The sequence below is a fragment of the Notechis scutatus genome, chromosome Z, assembly GCF_049901735.1.
Source record: "Notechis scutatus isolate UNSWTSFEM ecotype Mainland chromosome Z, rNotScu1.2, whole genome shotgun sequence".
In the NCBI taxonomy this organism is placed as follows: domain Eukaryota; kingdom Metazoa; phylum Chordata; class Lepidosauria; order Squamata; family Elapidae; genus Notechis; species Notechis scutatus.
In genome coordinates this window covers 105462738-105469734 of record NC_142025.1, presented here as the reverse complement: position 1 = coordinate 105469734, position 6997 = coordinate 105462738, and the positions used below count along the sequence as shown (strand labels likewise).

The following is a 6997-nucleotide window of genomic DNA, read 5'->3' as shown; positions in this document are numbered from 1 at the left end:
ACTGATATTGTTCTGTTACTGTAATGTTTGCTTTTTTATGGAATTATATACAGAGTTAAATGTGAAATAATTGTGAAAAAAGGGAAGCTATGATAAGTTTATTAACTATGTTTAATGAATTTATAAAATACAGCTGAAATGAAACATGGAAATTGTGACTAGGAGAATAATATCAGTTTTTATGATGAATTGAATAGATTATTTTTTTTCTTTTAAAACTATAAATATTTTTATGTAATTAAAGGGGAAACTTGCAGGCCCTGAACTGAAAGATATATATGCAATGTAGTATGTGTTGGAAGAATACTAGTATTAACTTTTTAGGTGATAATTAAAAATTAAATAATTAATAGGATTTAAAGGGGGATTACATAATATGTATGCTATGGAGTGGCACACTCAAATTGATAATAGTAGGGAAATTTTTTTGAAATGTTTGAATTGAGATTAAACTTTTGTACTGATGAATTAAATATATGTGATGAAATTGCAAACCTGACAGAGAAAACCATAAAGTATAATGAATATGAAAAATGAGAGTTACTCAAAGTTTAAGAAAATAGATCAAGTAATAAATTGATTAAATATATAAAATAAGCTAGAGGAAAGTATATAATAAAAATGATAGAAAATATGAAAAATAATGGTAAGATATGAATTTAAATGTGAAAGATGAGTATGAAACTAAAGTCATGTTTGTATGGAAATGTGATAACCTGGAATCATGCTGTTCACTGAAAAAAGATGTTTTTAATATGTGGAAAACTGAATAAAATTTTATTTTTAAAAAAGCTAATGCAAAAATACCTAATTAAGTTTTCTGCAGCCATTGCTTCCTTCCTTATCATGAAAAATATAATAAATATTTATTAGAATATCAGAAGTAATTATTGTTCCTAAAATGTGCTATCAGTTATAACAGATACATTTCTAAACCTTAAAAATGGAGATTGAAATATTAAAGAAACTGACCTTTTTTGGGGGAAATTTATAGCCATAAATTCATATTCTAAACTCACATTGGAAATAACACTATAAAGAGAAAGGTAACAGCCAAAAAATGTTTAGAAATTGACAAACTGTGAAGTTAAAACTGTCATAAATAGGGCAAGTCTGATGCCACTTGGAAAGAAAACTTATACATAATGAAGGAAGATTTCTAAGAAGTGGGTAAATTAAGCTTTAGAAAGACTTAGGACAACTTAATAACATCCGTTTCTGGAAATGAGCTAAGCAATTCATAGCCCAATCCATATATGTTCACAATATACATCCATTTTGTATTTCTGAAATAGAAAACTTATAGCAAATTGAAAAGAAATATCACTATGTTAAGCAACATTGCTTTGAACCTAGAAACAAATCATGTTTGACATACAAAATGGACAATATAAGTTCCTTCTTCCCCATTCATCATGATGATAAAAAGGAGCAGTGCTTTCCTCTGATAGCTACCTCTGGTTTAGCAACTATATTTAGAATAGAATAGAATAGAATTCTTTATTGGTCAAGTGTGGTTGGACACACAAGGTATTTGTCTTGGTGCAAATGCTCTCAGTATACATAAAAGAAAAGATACATTCATCAAGATTCATAAGGTACAATACTTAATAATAGTCATAGAGTACAATAAGCAATCAAATCATACTAGGAAACAGTCAGTATAGATCGTAAGGATACAAGTGACAAAGTTACAGTCATACAGTCACAAGTGGGAGGGGATGGGTGATAAGGAGTGATGAGAACATTAATAGTAATAATAGTGCAGACTTTGTAAACAGTTGGAAAGTGTTGAGTGAATTATTTGCTTAGTAGAGTGATGGCATTTGGGAAAAAACTGTTCTTGTGTCTAGTTTCTGGTGTGCAGTGCTCTATAGCATTGTTTTGAGGGTAGGAGTTGAAACAATTTATGTCCAGGATGTGAGGGGTTTGTAGATATTTTCACAACCCTCTTTTTGACTTGACTGAAGGCAGGTGGGTAGTAATCGTTTTTCTGCAGTCCTAATTACCTTCTGAAGTCTGTGTCTGGCTTGTTGGGTTGCAGAACCAAACCAGACAATTATAGAGGTGCAGATGATAGACTCAAAAATTCCTCTGTATTAGTAGCTCCTTGGGCAGTTTGAGCTTTCTAAGTTGGTGCAGAAAGAACATTCTTTGTTGTGCTTTTTTGATGACGTTTTTGTTGTTTTGATGAAGAATTTAAAATGCTTAGTACTGAAGAAGAAGGAATGTCTTCAAATAATTCCTTCAAAAAAAGCGGCTCAATTTGGTCTGAACGCGTCTAGAGGCTTTGTGAATTTCTGTATTTCTTAAAGTATAGATGAGGGGATTGGCCAGAGGAGTCAGGATTGTATAAAAAATGGAGAAGATTTTATTAAGCTGTCTCAGAGTAGGGGTGTCTGGTAACATATAGACAATTATAATAGTTCCATAAAAGAGACATACAACCATGAGATGAGAGGAACAGGTTGAAAAGGCCTTTTGCCTCCCAATGGTGGATTGGATTCTTATGATGCTGGAAATGATACAGACGTAAGAACTAACAGTCAGACAAAATGGAGCAAGTGTAAAAATGAAGGTCAAGAGGAAAACAATTATTTTAAGCAGGCTAGGATCACTGCAAGACAGTTTTTCAAGTGGGCTTAAATCACAAAAATAATGGTCGATTACATTCGGTCCACAAAAGGAAAACTGAGCTATAAGAAATACAACAATGCTATTAGCCATCAAACCATTTAGCCATGCTCCAGCTATAAGCTGGAAGCAAAGCTTTTTATTCATAACAGAAGCATATAATAGAGGTCTACAAATTGCCAAATAACGGTCATAAGACATTGCTGCCAGGAGAAATGTTTCTATACCTACACAACAGCCAAAGAAATAATATTGGGACAGACATCCATTCACAGTAATAGTTCTGTCTCCAGTGAACAAATTGCTCAACATTTTTGGCAAAATAGTTGAGGAATAGAAAGTCTCAAGACAAGACAGATTCCCCAGAAAAAAGTACATAGGAGTGTGAAGTTGTTGGTCATTTGCAACTAATAAAATGATGATGAGATTCCCAATTATTGTCACAAGATAAATCACCAGGAAGAGTAAGAAAAAAAAAGGCCACAACTCAGTGTTATTCCCCAGACCCAAGAGGATGAATCTGGTGATGCTTGTCTCATTTTCTTTATTTACATTCAACATTTTTCCAAATCAATCAATCTGAGCCCTTAAATGCATAACATATAATAATGAATCCAAACTTTCTTATAAAATATAGCTTGAGAATTAGCTTGAGTCCACATAAAATTGAAGAACTCAGCTAGAATGAATTATGAGGACTCTACATTTCTCCATTTTAACTAATGATGAAATTGTGACAATGGTTTTTATAATAAGATGGCATCTTCTCATCTGGTTTTCTTCATCTCTGCTTGATGATATTTGAAGTTCAGACTGAAAAAAGATTGAGAATTACAAAAACTATTATGTCAGTCTCTTTAACATTTGCGTCATCAAAAGACACCCAAAATAAAATAGAAAGCAAACCTTTTGTAGTTTTCAGGAACAATAGTGATGACAGAAAAGACACTACTTTGCTGTTTTTTGTGATACTGCTCTATTGTAGAAAATTACAGAGATGGCCTTAAAAGTTGCATTTAAAAGTTGTTACATAAACACTATATTACCCTGGAAGAAAAGAAGGAAGAAAAAATTATTCAAGACTAACCTGGTCTGTTTCTCCTTGGTATGGAAAGGAGTGAGGAAGAAAAAAGACACTCAGAGAGGCTTTCAAAACTATATCATATTCCATGTAATAATAGAATCAATCTTTGTATGCTCTGTTTCCTAGCCTGTCCAGCCCCAAAGAATTAACAGCAGCTTTAGAAGTCAATAGAAATTATGTCTCTGCCTTTATTAAATATTATTTTGTAAAAAAAAAGTTGAAATTATCATGTCTAATAATTAGAGAAACAATCCCTTGTGAATATGTCTAATTCCAATTCAGGAATGACTTCATTATAGTATTATTTCAGTATTATTTCATGAACAAAACTAATACATGCCATTTTATAAATGGTAAATGGACTCTCTTAGTGATTTTAGGATAAGGTGACCAAAATGCTTAGCTCAAATATAATCAGTTTTCTTGAGCAATTATCAATTCCCAGGAAGTTAAGTCTGCACTCAGCAGATTAGATTAGGTTCTCCAAAACACGAGTGACACAAGGAAGGCCAAAAGAAAGCAAATAATTGTCAATAATGTTATTTTAAGAAAATATTTTACTGAAGGCAATACCTGGAAGACATATATATGAAAATGATCTGGCATACTGACCATAATAAAGATTATAGCTTCAGATTTTTCTTAACCAAAATTTCTTAATAAAAAATTCAAGCAGCCTAGAGTCTTTTTCAGAAAATAAGCATCAATTAAGATCATGCATTATATTGCTCAAAAGTTTATAGAATCCAATAGCTATTTTTTTTCACATCTTGAAAAAAAAATTTAGTAAGTGCTCAAAGAACTGTCTTCTGTTTTTTTCTCTAAACCATCTTTTTAATAAAATCTCAATCACATCCTCACAATTTCACAATTAACATAAGCAGGAGTCCAATATTTGGCAGGAGTGAAATTGACTTTCTAGCATTGTGAAAATTTTCTTCTCACCTTCAAAAAACAAAAAAGATTGAAGATTTGCTATAAAGTTTTCTAGTGGCAAGTGGGATTTTTTTTTCATTGTCAGGACACTGAACAGATGCCTAGGCAGTTGGATGTTTTGGATCAAGAGGCAGTAAGCACATCAGTAAATAAAGATATTTTAAGCTTTATTATTAACTAAAGCAAACAGGTTTAAAAGCATAATATAAAAAGTAAACATACCAAGGAAGATGACACCCAAGTAACTTGGAAGCTGTCAGGAGCTACTTAATAAGAGATATCCCAAGGATAGCTAGTTTCCACAGTATGCAGTGCTAGGTTTTGTGCAAAAGATCCCAATCACAACAATTTATTATTGCATTTAGTTTGCAGAAAGTCTGCATTGGCTTCAATTTCCGTCTAATCCACTACAGTCATTGTCTTTGGTCCATGGAGGATCAAATATCCTTAACTGATTCTGAATCTCAGTTGCAAGTATCGCCACAGCATTTGTCTTTTTAAAAGTCCATGAATTTTCTTTAAAAAATCTAATTCATAACCATCCATTCTATCATCTCAAAATCTCTTGAATTCATAGCCATTCCCGTCTTCTCCATCAAATCTGTAATTTTCCACCAAAGTTCCTTCTCCTTAAACTCTGTCAGGGACAAATTAATTTCCAATCCATTTTGATTCCAAATCTGTTTTTGCTATTGCCTGTATCTGAGTATCTTTTGATTGTTTTATAGTTGCTGTTGCTTCATTGAACCTATTATCTTCATAGGTTACTGTTGCTTCATTGAACCTATTAAATTTTCAAAGAGAACTTGTATATTAAAAAAGAATTATTCTTTCAAAGACTTCCAAGAAGTCTTTTGTTGTTTCCATTTTTACCCCATAGTCCAAAAACATAGGCAATTCTTCTCAGAGACAGTCTATTCCACAAACAGCTAACTGCAGGAATGATTGAGATAATTTTTCCCACCATAGAGCATGAATAGAAGAGATGAAGGGAAGAGTTCCTGTCTTAAAAAAAAGAATTAAAAAATATTCAGAAATAAAGTACAGTAAAACAGTAAAGTTATTGTAAAATCCAGTAAATTACAAATTCCTTACAGTAAGAGCCCAGTGTAAATCAGATCGTTTTCACTACAAAAGAAACATTCATGCTGCCAACTCCATGCAGCAAAATCAAGTGTTTAACCTCCCAGAAAAGTAGTAAAAAACAAAAATCACATTTATAATCCAGCAACGTGTAAAAGATACTTCAGTGTTCAATCAGATTTTAACATTTAAAATGTAAGGCAAAGCAAAATAAAACAAATTCAAAAAGTGATCTTAAAATGAAGGTATGCTTAGAAATCTGAACAGATGATAGATCCAACAATCTGGCCATTCTTACCATGAACTGCAACCACCCAGATTCCTCTTCACAAATAATTAATTGCAGTTGTCTGCGGACCATCTGATGCCATTCCTAGTTGTTACTGTTTGAATCTGGACAGCATGAGGCCAAAGAACTAGCAGAAGAGGAAAATCTCCTAGCTGCTCAGGGAGTCACTTTCAGAGGATCCGATTTTGTCCTATCCCAGTGTCTGGCACCTTCCTGAGAACAAACAGGATATCAATATTTAAGAAGAGGGACCTTGAGTGCCAGTCCACTCTATCCATTCTGGTGGGATGACCAGAAACCATCAGAAAAAGGTGATCCTGCAGTTAAGCTGGTCCTGGGCCATGTGAAGCTTAAAAGGCAATAACTATTTATTGAAACAATTTGGTTTCAGAAAAAAAAACTATCCTGCATTCTGCAACTCTTACACTGCAAAAACATATGGACTATACAACTCGATCAGGGCAAAACAATAGACGCAATCTACATAGACTTCTGTAAAGCCTTTGATTCAGTGTTACACGACAAACTACTCCTAAAACTAAAATCTTACGGTATCTCTGGACAACTGCATAACTGGATAGAAGCATTCCTGTCAAACAGACAACAAATGGTCAAAATTGGGAGTGTCCTATCAAATTCTGTACCTGTCAACAGTGGTGTCCCCCAAGGCAGTGTTCTAGGGCCAACTCTCTTCATACTCTACATAAATGACCTCTGTGATCATATCAAGAGAAACTGCGTTCTCTTCGCTAATGATGTAAAGCTGTTCAATACCACAGACAATACTGCTACCCTTCAAAAAGATCTTGACTATGTATCAGAATGGTCAAACAAATGGCAACTTCAAATCTCAACAAATAAATGCTCTGTCTTACATATTGGCAAAAAAAAAAATCAGAAAATAAAATACAAGCTGAATAGTCAAGACCTTGTTGATGATCCAAGCTCTGTAAAAGACCTTGGAATACTCA

The 6997-nt window shown here is 33.1% G+C and overlaps 1 pseudogene; it reads right to left on the bottom strand.

Moving 5' to 3' along the window:
- Nucleotides 1-2208: 2208 nt before the first annotated feature.
- Nucleotides 2209-3195, bottom strand: LOC113429488 (olfactory receptor 5AP2-like; annotated as a pseudogene).
- Nucleotides 3196-6997: the final 3802 nt, after the last annotated feature.